We start from the raw sequence: 17078 nt of genomic DNA, 5'->3' as shown, positions 1-17078 counted from the left end.
GGGTTTTATATTATCTGGTCTCACATTCAGGGCTTCCCTTGGGGCTCAGCTGGTAAAGAATCAGCCTGCAATGCAGGAGACCTGGGTTTGATCCCTGAGTTGGGAAGATACCCTGGAGAAGGCAAAGGCTACCCACTCCAGCATTCTGGCCTGGAGAATTTCATGGACTACAGTCCATGGGGTCACAAAGAGTTAGACAAGAATGAGCAACTTTCACTTTTTTTCTTATATTTAGGCCTTTAATCTATTTTGCACTTATTTTTGTGTGTGGTGTTAGGGAGTACGGAGATTCCTTTAAAAACTAAAACAGAACTGCCATGTAACCCAGCAATCCCACTACTGGCATATACCCAGAAAAAAATCATAATTCCAAAAGACACATGTACCCCAATGTTCACTGCTGCAGTATTACAATAGTCAGAACATGGTAGCAACCTGAATGTCCATCAACAGAGGAATGAATAAAAAGGTTGTAGTACATATATACAACAGAATATTACTCAGCCACAAAAAGGAATAAAACCAGGTCATTTGTAGAGACATGGATAGACCTAGAGACTGTCAAACAGAATGAAGTAATTCAGAAAAACAAATATATTAATGCATATATGTGGAATCTAGAAAAATGGTATAGACCATCTTATTTGCAAAGCAGAAACAGAGACACAGATGTAGGGGGCAAACATATGGGCACCAAGAGGGGAAAGCTGAGGGTGGGATGAATTGGGAGATTGGGACTAACATGTCAACACTGTTTTTTTGCCTTTTTTAAATTTATTTTTTAATATATATACACTATTAATACTATGTATAAAATAGACCACTAATGAGAACCTACTGTATACCTTGGATAACTCTACTCAGAGCCTTGTGGTGACCTAAATGGGAAGGAAATCCAAAAAAGAGAGGCTATATATACACATATATATATATATATATACAGGTATAGCTCATTCATCTTGCTGTACAGTAGAAACTAATACAACATTTTAAAGTAACTATATTACAATAAAAATTAATTATAAAGAAGTATGACGATTTACTACACAGACTTTGAAGTCAAATTTGATTTCAACTCTCACATATACCACCAAACAGGTATGTGAGATTTGGAAACCTGCTTAACATTTCTAGTCACAATTTATTCCTATGTAAAATGGGATAATACTAATACCTCACAGGGTAGAAGTAAAGATCAAATCATCTTATCACAGAGACTGATGTACAACCAGTACTCGGTAAATGGAATCCATGCTTATTAACATGGATTTGAGTGTTTTCCAGGCCTCATAATCAAGGGTTAGCTGCCCAAAAGGACTACACTCATTTGAATGTGTCCATTGAAATGTTACCTCCTTTATCAATCCAGCTGAAAATCTTTTAATTTCCATAGCATTTAGTGCCGTTCTTTGGGATTTGATAGCCACAAACTGGAAACAACCTGTGAAACTGTGATTTATAAGAAACATATTATGATGACTAAGATATATTTCTCTGAAACATTTAGTCTTTGTCCATAGTTCCTGGCTCACAGCTCCCAAAACTCTTGGGAATTCACTGAGCAATAAGAACAATCAGAACATTTTTTGATATATAATATTTGGTCTCTCATCCTCAACTCCTGAAAATAATTCAGAACCATAAAGGTATCTTACAAGCCCTTACTGCCACAACTGGGTTAATGTTAATGAAGGTGACTTATTTTTTATTCATGTATAGTTAATTTACAACATTGTTTTAGTTTTACATGTACCAGAAACTGATTCAGTTATGATATATATATATATTTCATTTTTCAGTTTCTTTTCCATTATTATAAGATATTGAGTAGAGTTTCCTGTGCTAATAGTAAGTTCTTGTTTTTTACCTATTCTATATATAGTAGTGTATATATGTTAATCCCAAACTACTAATTTATCTCTCTCCTTTCCCTGACTGTATCATATTAACTGAAGTAAGACAAAGACCAATAACATAGATATCACTCTTACGTGAAATATTTTTAAAAAATGACACAAACTAACTTATTTACAAAGGAGAAACAGATTCATAGACATAGAAAAAAACTTTCCAAAAGATGTTCAAACTACCACACAATTGCACTCTTCTCACATGCTAGCAAAGTAATGCTCAAAATTCTCCAAGGCAGGCTTCAACAGTATGTGAACTGTGAACTTCCAGACGTTCAAGCTGGATTTAGAAAAGGCAGAGGAACCAAATATCAAATTGCTAACATCTGTTGGATCATTGAAAAAGCAAGAGAGTTCCAGAAAAACATCTACTTTTGCTTTATTGACTATGCCAAAGCCTTTGATTTGTGGATCACAACAAACTGTGGAAAATTCTAAAAGAGATGGGAATACCAGACCACCTGACCTGCCTCCTGAGAAATATGCATGCAGGTCAGGAAGCAACTGTTAGAATTGGACATGGAACAACAGACTGGTTCCAAATTGGGGAAGGAGTACATCAAGGCTGTATATTGTCACCCTGCTTATTTAACTTATATGCAGAGTATATCATGCAAAATGCCAGGCTGAATGAAGCACAAGCTGGAATCAAGATTGCTGGGAGAAATATCAATAACCTCAGATATGCAGATGACACTGTCCATATGGCAGAAAGCAAAAAAGAGCTAAAAAGCCTATTGATGAAAGTGAAGGAGGAGAGTGGAAAAAGTTGGCTTAAAGCTCAACATTCAGAAAACTAAGATCATGGCATCCAGTCTCATCTCTTCATGGCAAATAGATGGGGAAACAATGGAAAGTGAGAGACTTTATTTTCTTGAGCTCCAAAATCACTGCAGATGGTGACTGCAGCCATGAAATTAAAAGACTCTTGCTCCTTGGAAGAAAAGCTATGACCAACCTAGACAGCATATGAAAAAGCAGAGACTTTACCAACAAAGGTCCATCTAGTCAAAGCTATGGTTTTTCCAGTAGTCATGTATGGATGTGAGAATTGGACTATAAAGAAAGTGGAGCGCTGAAGAATCGATGCTTTTGAACTGTAGTGTTGAAGAAGACTCTTGAGAGTCCCTTGGACTACATGGAGATCAAACCAGTCCATCCTCAAGGAAATCAGTACTGAATATTCATTGGAAAGACTGATGCTAAAGCTGAAACTCCAATACTTTGGCCACCTGATGCAAAGAACTGACTCATTGGAAGAGACCCTGATGCTGGGAAAGATTAAAGATGGGAGGAGAAGGGGACAACAGAGGATGATATGGTTGGAGACGGACATGAGTTTGAGCAAGCTCCAGGAGTTGGTGATGGACATGGAAGCCTAGCATGTTGTAGTCCATGGGGTCGCAAAAAGTCGGCACGACTGAGTGACTGAACTGAACTGAGGTCCATTCAAGTTGCCACAGATGGCATTATTTCATTCTTTTTTGTGGCTGAGTAATATTCCATTGTATCCATTGTGCCACATCTTCTTATCCATTCGTCTGTTGATGGACATTTAGGTTGCTTCCATGTTCTGGCTATCGTAAATAGTACTGCTAAGATCATTGAGGGGCATATATCTTTTATGAAGGTGAACTTTGCAAAGCACCAAAGGATAGAGCCTAGTTGCCAGGAGAACCAACTGTGAATAGAGGATCGAAACTTAGTCTCATTCCTTGATTTTCAAGGAGGGGAGAGGGGAATAGAAGTTGAATCAATCACCAAATGAATTAGTCAATCATGCCTCCACAAAAAAATAAATAAATAAAAAAGGAGGAGTTCAGAAAGCTTCCACTTGGGGGAGAACCAGAACATTTTTATATACTATCATTCTGATTCCAAGCTGCATATGGACAGAAAGTCCTTTTGTTAGGACTTCATCCTATGTATCTCTTCATCTGACATTACATATTGTTTGTATTAAAGCAGTAGTCTAGTGAGTAAATGGATTCTCCTGACTTCTGTGAGCCCTTTTGGTTAATTAGTTGCACCCAAGGATGAGGTTATGGGAACCTCTGATTTATAGGACATAGGTGGGTCAGAAGCTTGGGTAACACTTGGACTTGGGGCTGATATTTTAAATGGATGACAGCCTTGTGGGACTGAGCCCTTTGTTTGTGGAATCTGATTCTATTTCTGGGCAGACAATGTTAGAATTGAGTTGAATTATTGGACACTCCGCTGGTATCCAAGAATTGCTTGCTGGTTTGGAAAAGCTGCCACCCACATATATATTGGAATCAGGTCCAAGAAGCGAATCTACAACCTAAAGCTCTAACAATAGGTGAATGGATGAATAAATGGTGGTAAAACTATATAATGGTATACTACTTGGGAAAAAAAGAAGGAACTGTTACTACATGTTAGAATGTAGGTGGATCTCCAAATGATTAAGGTGAGCGAAAGAAGTTAGCCAAAAAGGAGTACCCAATGTGTGATTCAGTTCAGTTCAGTTCATTTCAGCCGCTCAGTCATGTCCAACTCTGCAACCCCATGAATCTCAGCACGCCAGGCCTCCCTGTCCATCACCAACTCCAGGAGTTCACTCAGACACATCCATCGAGTCCGTGATGCCATCCAGCCATCACATCCTCAGTCGTCCCCTTCTCCTCCTGCCCCCAATCCCTCCCAGCATCAGAGTCTTTTCCAATGAGTCAACTCTTCTCATGAGATGGCCAAAGTACTAGAGTTTCAGCTTCAGCATCATTCCTTCCAAAGAAATCCCAGGACTGATCTCCTTCAGAATGGACTGGTTGGATCTTCTTGTGGTCCAAGGGACTCTCAAGAGTCTTCTCCAACACCACAGTTCAAAAGCATCAATTCTTCGGTGCTCAGCTTTCTTCACAGTCCAACTCTCACATCCGTACAGGACCACTGGAAAAACCATAGCCTTGACTAGATGGACCTTTGTTGGCAAAGTAATGTCTCTGCTTTTCAATATGCTATCTAGGCTCAGTGAAAAAAGGAAAGAGGAAAGAGATGGCACTATCTCTGTGAAAACTGGGACCATCATTGAATACAGTAAAAGTATTAAAAATCTTCACAAAATGGGCAGTTTTTCTCCTTTAATTTGGTGCAAGACTACATGGAAAATCAGCGTAGGAGAAAGAGATGCTCTTTCCTGTCTGTGAAGGAAAGGATTAGTGGGGATATCCCCCTGTTTGTGGGCACCTCATTAGTGGGTGCTCTGTGGACAATTAGATTACAGGGCCTGAAGCAGTTGTCACAGGATCTGAGAATATTGGACATGAGGTGACTCTAGGAGGCTAGTCAGGTATGGACTTACCACCCCAGCCAACCCCACTGGAAAAACTGACACCCTTCTGCTGTCAAAATCTGTGACTCATGTGGTCCTGTGAGAAAAGTCCCTGATGTCAGCTTCCAGGAAACCTCTGTGACTGAACTGCAGTTAGGTGTGGTACCTCCCACACCCAATGTGGAGGCCAGAAAGGAAGTTCACCCTTTAGTTTTCTCCAAGCAAAGAGCTCTTTGGCTGATAAACTGCCCCATTAATTTCTAGTTCAATCTCTTTTTCTCTGACCCATACTTATGGGTCATTGAATATAGTCTTGAATCTAATCAAGCCTAGAAGTGGCTAAGGTCAGACAAGAGTCCCAAGGAAGTATCACTTCTTGCTCTCCAGCCTTATCTGATTCAAGTTCAATTTGGATACACCCAAGACAGCCTTGTTGTTAGACCACTATATTTATGAGATGTTAGTAAGTATTCCTAAAACAAAAACAAGCAAAACCATAGGGAGTGAGAGGAATCTATGGCTAGTCATTTCAGAAGTGAGATTAAATAAAATAAAACATAAAACAATGAAGTTTTTTTTCTGATCAATTTCTGAGAAAACTGTTATATACTAATGTACATTGTGAGTCTCTAAGAGAAATGTCTACTTATATAACTACAAACCTATTCATGTATTACAGGTTACTTATTAACACCTCATAGTATTTCATAGCTCAGAGAATATTGCATTCCATGGAACAAAGTTTGGCAAACTCTAGTACTGGACTTGAGTAGATTTAGTTTTGAATTCTAACATTGGTGCTTACCAGAAGTATGGCCCTGGGAAATTTCCTTAACCTCTCTGACTTTCCCAATTTCTTCTTTAAAATGGTGATACAATGATTCATACCTTATTAGCTAAAGGACATAATATTTCCTGGGTGGCTCAGTATCAGACTGCTGGGTTCAGCGAAAACTGAAAGATCAAATCTAGAACTTCCCTAACAGTCCATTCTTAAGGGTGACTCTGAAATTTCTGCTAGATCTTTTTTTTTTTTTTTTACTTTTTTAAAAATTAATTAATTAATTAATTTTACTTTACAATATTGTATTGGTTTTGGCATACATTGACATGAATCCACCATGAGTATACTTGTGTTCCCCATCCTGAACCCCCCTCCCACCTCCCTCCCCATATCATCCCTCTGGGTCATCCCAGTGCACCAGCCCCAAGCACCCTGTATCATGCATCAAAACTGGACTGGTGATTCACTTCACATATGATATTTAATATGTTTCAATGCCATTCTCCCATATCATCCTGCTCTCGCCCTCTCCCAGAGACTCCAAAAGACTGTTCAATACATCTGTGTCTATTTTGCTATCTCACATACAGGGTTATTGTTACCTTCTTTCTAAATTCCATATATATGCATTAGTATACTGTATTGGTGTTTTTCTTTCTGGCTTACTTCACTCTGTATAATAGGCTCCAGTTTCATCCACCTCATTAGAACTGATTCAAATGTATTCTTTTTAATGGCTGAGTAATATTCCATTGTGTACATGTACCACAGCTCTCTTATCCATTCGTCTGCTGATGGACATCTAGGTTGCTTCCATGACCTGGCTATTACAAACAGTGTTGCGATGAACATTGCGGTACACGTGTCTCTTTCAATTCTGGTTTCCTCAGTGTGTATGCCCAGCAGTGGGATTGCTGGGTCATATGGCAGTTCTATTTCCAGTTTTTTAAGGAATCTCCACACTGTTCTCCATAGTGGCTGTACTAGTTTGCATTCCCACCAACAGTGTAAGAGGGTTCCCTTTTCTCCACACCCTCTCCAGCATTTATTGTTTGTAGACTTTTGGATCACAGCCATTCTGACTGGCATGAAATGGTACTTCATTGTGGTTCTGATTTGCATTTCTCTGATAATGAGTGATGTTGAGCATCTTTTCATGTGTTTGTTAGCCATCTGTATGTCTTCTTTGGAGAAATGTCTGTTTTAGTTCTTTGGCCCACTTTTTGATTGGGTCTTTTATTTTTCTGGAATTCAGCTGCAGGAGTTGCTTGTATATTTTTGAGATTAATTCTTTGTCAGTTGCTTCATTTGCTATTATTTTCTCCCATTCTTAAGGCTGTCTTTTCACCTTGCTTATAGTTTCCTTTGTTGTGTAGAAGCTCTTAATTTTAATTAGGTCCCATTTGTTTATTTTTGCTTTTATTTCCAGAATTCTGGGAGGTGGATCATAGAGGATCCTGCTATGATTTATGTCGGAGACAGTTTTGCCTATGTTCTCCTCTAGGAGTTTAATAGTTTCAGGTCTTACGTTTAGATCTTTAATCCATTTTGAGTTTATTTTTATGTATGGTGTTAGAAAGTGTTCTAGTTTCATTCTTTTACAAGTGGTTGACCAGTGTTCCCAGCACCACTTGTTAAAGAGATTGTCTTTTCTCCATTGTATATTCTGCTAGATCTCGAGGAATAAAATACATTAGGTGCCAGAAGTTCTTTTAGTAATCCTTTGCCTGTTTCATTTTTTGTAATATCTTTAAGTTTAGTGCGCTCTTGTTAAAAAAAAATTCAAACAATATAGAGAATACAAAAAAGGAAACATAAAACCTTCTGCAACCCCACAAGCCAGAGATAACCACCTTTAACATTTTTGGTGAACATCTTCCCAGACATTTTTTAAATATACAGATCTATTTGACAATTTACATAGAAGAACATGGTATCCAGCAAGTAGTTATTGGTTTCCCATTTATTCCTACACAGAGTCTGTGGAGGTCTTTGATTCATCACGGTCATAACTAACACAAGTTTTTTTCTAAGTAAGAGAAGAAATCTGTTCTCTATGAGTGCTCCCAAATTATGGCCCTCATGACAAAATAATTTTAGATAAATGATATAGTTCATCAAACCCTGCAAATGGCTGAGCTCTTCATAAATAAATTTTATCTATAAATTTAGCCCCACTTTTCAAACAGAAAGTCCAAGGCTCAGACAGCCTATGTAACCAGCATAAGATCACCCAGATAATAATCAACAAAGACAGGGCATAGGCCAAGGTCTTTCATCCTCCCAAGCCTACATTCCTTCCATTGTCCCACGGCCTGAGAACTCATCTCCCACTTCACCAGTCAACTCCCTCCCTGCAATGTGATGAACCTCCAGAAGGACTCTTTTCATTTTTTACAGTTTGAACCCCTGTGAGCAGTGGCTGAGTGAGGTAGGATGTGGGTTTGCAAGGATGTCTATTTATGGAGTAATAAGCAGTTATAGATGGAGCGGTGTTACTAAAATCAAGTCAAATCAAACCATCAACTTTATGCATTAATTTCTTCTCATGTCTACATCACTTCATCAAAAGAATGTGTCTGTCAACTTATTTTTTCCTTAAATCGTGTTCTGGTGAAAATCTCCTTTCAAGGCTGCTCTCCAGGGAGAGGAATTGGTGATTTATAAAAGAGAGAAAGAAGGAAGAAGCAAAGAGAAGAGAAACAAATGAGGAACACAAATCCAGATGATCCTGGGGGTCTCATTTTCCTCCATTTGGGAGCTTAACAAGGTCATCACTCAACAGAAAAACCACAGATGATCCTAGTGGCTGAGCTGAGACAGGACCTATATAACAAGATGGCTCTCAAAACTGGAACAGTTACATGAAACAGCTACAACTGCTCCAGAGTCAATGGACTAGTAGTTCTCTTTCCTTAACATAAAATATGTAGAATTTTGATGCAGAGGGACCCTGTCCTAGAGACTTGTCCATGGTGTGCTCAGCAAGCTATGTCCACAGTGGGCAAGACTCACTGTGAGATAATGAAAGCTATTTCTATAAGTATTCCTGTCAAAATTTGGAATAGCCTGAATCTATGAGGCAATGGCACCCCACTCCAGTACTCTTGCCTGGAAAATCTCATGGGTGGAGGAGCCTGGTGGGCTGCAGTCCATGGGGTCACTAAGAGTCAGGCATGACTGAGCAATTTCACTTTCCCTTTTCACTTTCATGCATTGGAGAAGGAAATGGCAATCCACTCCAGTATTCTTGCCTGGAGAATCCCAGGGATGGGGAAGCCTGGTGGGCTGCCATCTCTGGGGTCGCACAGAGTCGGACACGACTGAAGCGACTTAGCAGCAGCAGCAGTCATGAGGAAACATCAGACAAACCAAAATAGAGAGACAATTTAGAAAATATTTGCCAGTAGTCTTCAAGAATTATCAATGTTATGAAACAAAGAAAGACTCAGGAACCATTCCAGATAGGAGAAAATTACAGAGATAACACTTAAAAGCAATGTATGGTCAGAGATTCTAATAGCAAAGAACAGCAATGCCAAAGAATGTTCAAACTACTGCACAATTGCACTCATTTCATGTGCTAGCAAGATAATGCTCAAAATTCTTCAAGTTAGGCTTCAGCAGTACATGAACCAAGAACTTCCAGATGTACAAACTGGATTTAGAAAAGGCAGAGGAACCAGAGATCAAATCGCTAACATTTATCGGGTCATAGAGAAAGCAAGGGAATTCCAGAAAAGCATCTACTTCTGCTTCCCTGACTATGCTAAAGCCTTTGACTGTCTGGATCACAACCAACTGTGGAAAATTCTTAAAGACCACCTGACCTGTCTCCTGAGAAATTTGTAAGCAGCTCAAGAAGCAACAGTTAGAACAGGACATGGAACAATAGACTGGTTCCAAATTGGGAAAGGAGTACATCAAGGCTGTGTATTGTCACCCTACTTATTTAACCTATGTGCAGAGTAAATCATGCAAAATGCCAAGCTGGATGAAACACATGCTGGAATCAAGATTGCCGGGAGAAATATCAGTAACCTCAGATATGCAGATGACACCACCCTTATGGCAGAAATCAAAGAGGAACTAAAGAGCCTCCTTATGAATGTGAAAGGAGAGTGACAAAAGCTAGCTTAAAACTCAACATTCAAAAAACTAAGATCCTGGTATCTGGCCCCATCACTTAATGGCAAATAGATGGGGAATAAGTGGAAGCAGTTACATATTATTTTCTTGGACATCAAAATCACTGTGGATGGTGATTGCAGCCATGAAATTAAAAGACTCTTGCTCCTTGGAAGGAAAACTGTGACAAACCTAGACAGCACATTAAGAAGCAGAGATACCACTTTGCCAACACAGTTCCATATAGTCAAAGCTATGGTTTTTCCAATAGTCATGTATGGATGTGAGAGTTGGATGATAAAGAAGGTTGAGCACAGAAGAACTGATGCTTTCAAATTGTGTTGCCAGAGAAGACTCTGGAGAGTACTTTGGACTGCAAGGAAATCGAACCAGTCAATCTTAAAGGAAATCAACCCTGAATATTCACTGGAAGGATTGATGCTGAAGCTGAAGCTCCAATACCTTGACCAACAACTTTTGGTCATAACTATGATGTATTTTCATTGGAAAAGACCCTGATGCTGGGAAAGATTGAGGGCAGGAGGAGAAGAGGGTGACAGAGGATAAAATAGTTGGATGGCATCACCAGCTCAACGGACATGAATTTGAGCAAACTCAGGGAGATAGTGAAGGACAGGGAAGCCTGGTGTGCTGCAGCTTAAGGCTGCAACTCTCATAAAGAGTTGGGCATAACTTAGTGACCAAACAAAAACAATATAGAATATTAGTGAGTCAAAAGGGAGAGGATAAATGTATACATATAGCTGATTCACTTCATTGTACAGCAGAAGCTAACACATCATTGTAAAACAATTAAACCCCAAAAGGAAAAAATAAAAAGAAAGAAAAAAAGAGTATTAGTGGGGCAATTGGGGGAATCTAATAAAATCTATGGAGTGGTAATAGTATTATATCAGTGTCAAAATCCTGATTTTGATCATTGTAAAGTGGATATATAAGAAAAAGATTTTGTTTTTATACACCTTAAACACTTAAGGGGGAAAGATATCATGTCAGCAATTGCTCTCAAATGAGAAAACTGGAGAAAGATAAAGAAAATGTGATAAAATGTTAATATTTGAGAAATCTGAATGAAGGGGGTTCAGAAACTTTTGATATTGTTTTTGTAACTTTTCTGTAAGTACAAATTTGTGTCAAAATAAAAAGTGAAGAAAAAAGTTTAATGTAAGTAAATGATCTAAGGAATTCTGATCTCAAAATCATTATAGTTTAAGCCCCTCATGGTATAAATATTGAGATTCTACAATAGTTATTTTCGGAAGAATAAACCAAGGGGCAATTCTTTATACCTCTAGTTCTTCCTGATATAGAATAAATATGAAGCTATGAGATTTACCTGAGCAAATTTTAAAACATGCACAATATCAAAATCATTTCTCACCTTTTTTTCTCCATCAAGTTCTGAAATATAAAATGTGAAAAAAGTTTGGCAAATTAAATATTCGACTTGCTAGCCTATTGATTTCAGATATTTAGGATTTATAGCTAAGTTGTATTCTCATGTCTGCTTATGTTAAAACACACTGGAAATTTCTTTATGTGAACAAATAACACAATTCAGTGATGCCATTTAATACATCTGAAAGAAAAGGATGTAGTGTGGAGAAAAAAAAAAAACATTTCTTAGAGAATCAAGAAACATTCTAGATAACTAGTTAAGTAATTTTGTGATTTTGAACAAGTTGCCTGACCTAAAAAATACGCAGATTGGAGTGTTATGTTAGCAAAACTGGGCTCTCACTATGAGTTGACATTTTATTTGAACATTTATGTAATCTCTAAGTTCCCTTTCAGTATCAACATTCTAACACTTAGAACATATCACATTTATTTTAAATTGTTATGCAAATGTATCACTGTGGTGAAACAACTTTTGGCGATAGCTATGATGTACTGATGCAGTGGGAGCTCTACCGTGAAGTAGGAAATGAAGAGAAGGATTGCCTCTGTATTCCAACACAAAGATGCATGGCCTCCCCTCTGAGTGCCCACACACTTGCTTTGTAAATGCATTGTCTTCCTCTTTCTGAAAGCCTATTTCCAGACAACTTTCCCAAACTGACCACCCAGCCTCCAGTTGCGACCCTTTCTTTCTGTGCCCCAGAGACCACCCTGGAGGCCCACTCTGCATGACTGTCTAATATCTCTGCATTTGTTTCAGTGCTCTGCACCTGACATGGCAGCTGGGTCCTGGACCTTCCTGAAGCCAGGTAGCCAGCCTCTAGGGCCAGGGTGATCTGCTCACAGTGGACGCTCACTCGGTACAGGAAGTACTGTGTGCTGACTAATTCAGGAAAGTAAACCAAACCACTGTAAGTAAATCAACACAGCATTTCCGGAAACAGAAGCTGAAAGAAAGAGAATGGCTGTAACCTTGCAGAAAAGCTCCACCCTTCACTAAAATCTAGGGGGAATACCTAGGTCAAGGAGGAAGAAATCTGCCCCTCATCCTCATTTCAACCCATATTCCATCTGTCAAGTGGATATTTCAGGCATAGCTCTGTCTGTGGCTAGCTTGGAACTCACCTGGTTAGTGAGCTTGCCTTCCATTTTAGGTTCTGGAGTTCTAGAACCAAGTAGAAAAAATTCCCTACTTCTTGTGGTCCTGCAACCATGGCTTGTTATACTCCAGTGTCATTTGCTTACTCTCATTTCTAACATGCCTGGGTGTTCACATTTCTTTGAATTTGCATATTCTGTTTGAAATGCTGTTACCCCTAGTCCCCATAGCAAATTCATCCTTCCTTGAAAATGAACCTGAGCAATCGTCTCTCCCAGGGAGTCTTGGGCACATTCCTAAACTCCTCCTACATTTTGTGCACAGGATTGTTCCATTATAGAAAAGATTATATTATGTTGCATTTGTGTATTGCTGTGACTGTTCTCATGCTACTCTACAAACACCACATCGGTTATCCCTGTGTCTCCTGTGCTTAGCACATGCCTAGCTCCTGTTCTGTGGCAAGGCAGGAGTGAGGAAGGTGAACAGACTTCACGTGCTAGTCTGAAGCCCCTTGGACAGTCAGAAATCAATCTGAAGTCATAAGAAGCTAAAGACCAACAGAGTTTGAGGTTTCCAGTGTGTGCCTCTTGTCAATTACCAAGTGTGAAGTCACTTAGGTAGTAGTAGATGTGAAAGGTGAAAGGCTGGGCTTTGACTAATTCCTTGCTGGTTTAAAAGTGTCGAATCCTCTTATTTCAAGGCTAAATACTCTTAATTGGCCCACACAGGAAACATCACAGGAAATCATGCTACAGTTCAGCCTCTGCTCTAATTTAACCACAGTTTCAAAATAGTGTAGATTCTAGTGGAGATTGAGAAAGCAAAACTTTGTTTAGCCAGCAGCTAAGATTCTGTTTTGTTCAGTTCTGTTCCCTTGCAAGCATATCTGATGTTTCTTATCTCCCAAGGGAGTTCCTTAAGGGCAAGGCTGTTTGCAGGACAAATACATTCCTCTTATTATCCCCCCACGCCCCACCTCCCACCCTTACCAGGCATAGTACCTGGCCCTGCTGCTGCTGCTGCTGCTGCTGCTAAGTCGCTTCAGTTGTGTCTGACTCTGTGTGACCCCATAGATGGCAGCCCACCAGGCTCTGCCGTCCCTGGGATTCTCCAGGCAAGAACACTGGAGTGGGTTGCCATTTCCTTCTTCAATGCATGAAAGTGAAAAGTGAAAGTGAAGTCGCTCAGTCGTGTCCGACTCTCCGGGACCCCATGGACTGCAGCCCACCAGGCTCCTCCATCCATGGGACTTTCCAGGCCCTAGGATGTGCTTAACATCTGATTATTAAATGAATTCATTACAAAGTCTGGTCTTTATTTGAAATTCAAAGGTCAATAGCCCCTGAGATGCTTATAGAATTGATAGTCCTTTGCCCCATTCCCCTGCCTCATCATTAGGTGGATGAGTGTGGTTCTACAGAACTTTCCATTCCATTCCCTGTATGATTCTTGCAGATCTTGGAAGGAGAAAACTTTCTTCTAGAGTTCTTTGTGGTAATCTGATCCCCAACAACTATAGTGGTTACAGAAAGCCAGGACCGAAGCTTGGCTATCACTTTCTGAGTCCATAATACCACAGTCATTAGTTATGGGACCCGAATTAGAAATCCTTGCAATATCATTTTGTTTTCCAAGTCATCCAGATTTGGTACATGTCATATTATATTTATCAATATTCTTGTTTTGAATACTAAGGGAAAGTGTTAGTTGCTCAGTCATGTCCGACTCTTTACGACCCTGTGGACTGTAGCCCGCCAGGCTCCTCTGTCCATGGAATTCTCCAGGCAAGAATACTGGAGTGGGTAGCCATTCCCTTCTCCAGGGGATCTTCCTGACCAAAGGATCAAATCCAGGTTTCTCACACTGCAGGTAGATTCTTTACTGTCTGAGTCACCAAGGAAGCCCATTGAATACTAAGGATAAGTTTATTTGGGGGAATCCTGAGGATCACAGTGCTCTTCCTGTTCTTTTAAAACAACTAATCTAAGCAGTTCTTAACAATGGCCATCTTTTACCTCTTGAAACACAGGTTCTGAGCATGTCCTGTGTCCTTGACTCTGAGCTGGGAGTTAAGATTAATCATAGTCCTTCTGTTTAGTGTCTCTCAGGAGTCACTAACTGTACTTTTGAAAATTTCTCAAATTAAGAAGATCTGCATCTCCCAGCTGCCTTTTAGAATAGTTCTAGCTGTTGGTTCTCTGCTCACTTTAAAATTACAAGACCAGTCTTCTAAAGACCAGATCAAGTAGGAAATCTTCCAGTTTCATTTCGCACAAATGGCTCTAGTCATCAGTAATGACCAGACGGAGAAGTTCAAGTTCTGAAGCAATTTAAGCACATGAAAACCACGACCCATCAAATAATTGGAACCCAGTTAACTGGAACTCTTTCTGGTCGGATTGCCTTTTGAGGGCCACTAGGATCTTGCTGATAATTTTACTACCTGCACTAAACATTTGCAAAAGCTTCAAGAAAGTTTACAGTCTACTAGAGAGATAAACAGAGACTTCTAAGAAGATACCTTACCCCACATAATATGGTTCAGTTCTCTGCTTTCAAGCCAAATTAAAATGTCACCAATCTTACCGTTAAGCAGGCACTTTTCGTCTCTCCTTTAGACAGAATTGGTGATTATCAATGAAGCCCCAAGACAAGACTGGTAACACGGATGTCAGAGCTATTTGTGTAAAAGGAGAAGTGAAGGGGGAATAAATGTGATCACACTGTGACGACAGGAAGCCCAGATGAGGAGAGGGAGGAAGTGAGGCTGGGCCCGCCCTCTTGAACCTCAGAAATGCAATCCTTCCCCTGTGGCTTTTCAGATGCCTTCTCTCACAGCTCATCCAAATATCTAAACCAGTTTCCATGAAAAACAGGAAAACTTGAAGAACAAGTTGATTCAGGCAGGAATCTGTGAGAATTGGTGGGTTCTGGAGTGATCTGACATTGATTTTTGTCTAGAAAAGGACAGCATTTCTCAATCAAAATGACATCTCAGAATTACCTGTGGATCTGCTCAAGAATAAATATAACTGACCCCACCATACTGACTGAGTCCCAGTTAGGTAGATAGACAGGAATGGAACCCAAGAATCAATATTTTGAGAAGTTTCTAGGAGTGAAAATTAGGAATGTCTCCTAAGCCACTTCACCTTCTCCCCATTCTCCCTCTGGCCTCCTTCCAGAAGCTTTGTAGTCTCCAGTTTGATTGAGTCACTACTTTCAGACTTCTATGTCTCAGAAGCTGGACTGCCCTTGCATAAGTGTATTGTCAGGGGCAGACTTCAAGGCTCAGTCCAAAGGTACTAGTAGAATTGATTTGATTAGTAGAGAGAGCCCCAGATTCAGAGTCCCAAGATCTGGATTTCAGTCCCAGCTTTATTTGTGTTACCTGTGAGATACTGAGAAAATATCAACCTCTCAGCTTCAGCTTATTAAGAGTAACATCCAATAATTACTATCTTCCTTCACCTAAGACTTTAAAATTCTAGTATAACTTCTAAGCAGGGTTGGCTTATGGGGAAAACTGAGTTAAAGAAGAAAAGATTCTTTACTGCAGACTGTGTCTTGTCAGTCTTTAATATTCTCTTGTGTGTGTACATGTGCTTAGACACGTGTGTCTGATTCTTTGTGACCCCAAGGACTGTAGCCCACCAGGCTCCTCTGTCCATAGGGATTCTTCAGGAAAGAATAGTGGACTGGGTTGCTACACCCTCCTTCAGGGGATCTTCCCAACCCAGGGATTGAGCCCAGGTCTCCTGAATTGCAGGTGGATTCTTTACCATCTGAGCCACCAGGGAAGCCTAAGAATGCTGGAGTGGGTAGCCTATCCATTCTCCAGGGGGTCTCCCTGACCCAGGAATCAAACTGGGGCCTCCTACATTGCAGGCAGATTCTTTACCAGCTGAGCTACCATGGAAGCCCAATATTCTCTTAACATTCTCTAACTATGTAGATTTCCCCAAATTTGCTTGATCATAGAACAGTGTGTGTGTATGTGGGACAGAGAGAGAGGGAGAGAGAAATATTTATCAGGAAACTATTTTTCAGTGTAACTATACTTCAGGAAATGCTATTATAAACTCTCCTCTCTTCAGCTGGCATCGCTCTGAGAAATCACTGCCCCTCACCTGGGACTGCTGTCATACTGACAGGCCACTGTAGTGGAGTAATTGAGGAAAGACCTCTTGATGGCTTTCATTACTATCTCTCTGTGTCAAAGATGCACATACCTATGTACAACCTCGTCTTTCATTTGAGTGCCACATAAGCACCTCAAGTACAGATCCAAAACTCAGCTTAGTAAACTCAGCAACCTCCCACTCAGCCTGCTCTACACCCCCACCACCCCCATTACCATCTCACGGAAAGCTTGACTAAACTCTCAGTTGCCCAAGTCAGAAACAAGGCATCCTTTTAAGTTACTGTCTGTCACAT

General features: G+C 40.0%; 1 protein-coding gene across 2 annotated transcripts in view; it reads right to left on the bottom strand.

Annotated features, from left to right (window-relative positions):
* CD53 (CD53 molecule) overlaps window positions 1–15329 on the bottom strand; it is a 38370-nt gene extending 23041 nt beyond the window's left edge. Inside the window, 1 exon segment of one of the 2 annotated variants that reach the window (NM_001282247.1) lies at window positions 15228–15329. The gene's annotated coding sequence lies outside the window, so the exon portion shown is untranslated. 2 annotated transcript variants of the gene reach the window in all.
* Between the last annotated feature and the right edge of the window lie 1749 nt (window positions 15330–17078).

The sequence above is a fragment of the Ovis aries genome, chromosome 1 (genome assembly GCF_016772045.2).
Source record: "Ovis aries strain OAR_USU_Benz2616 breed Rambouillet chromosome 1, ARS-UI_Ramb_v3.0, whole genome shotgun sequence".
Taxonomy (NCBI): Eukaryota; Metazoa; Chordata; class Mammalia; order Artiodactyla; family Bovidae; genus Ovis; species Ovis aries.
The sequence above is the reverse complement of the archived record's forward strand: the minus strand, read 5'-3'. Positions and strand labels throughout refer to the sequence as shown.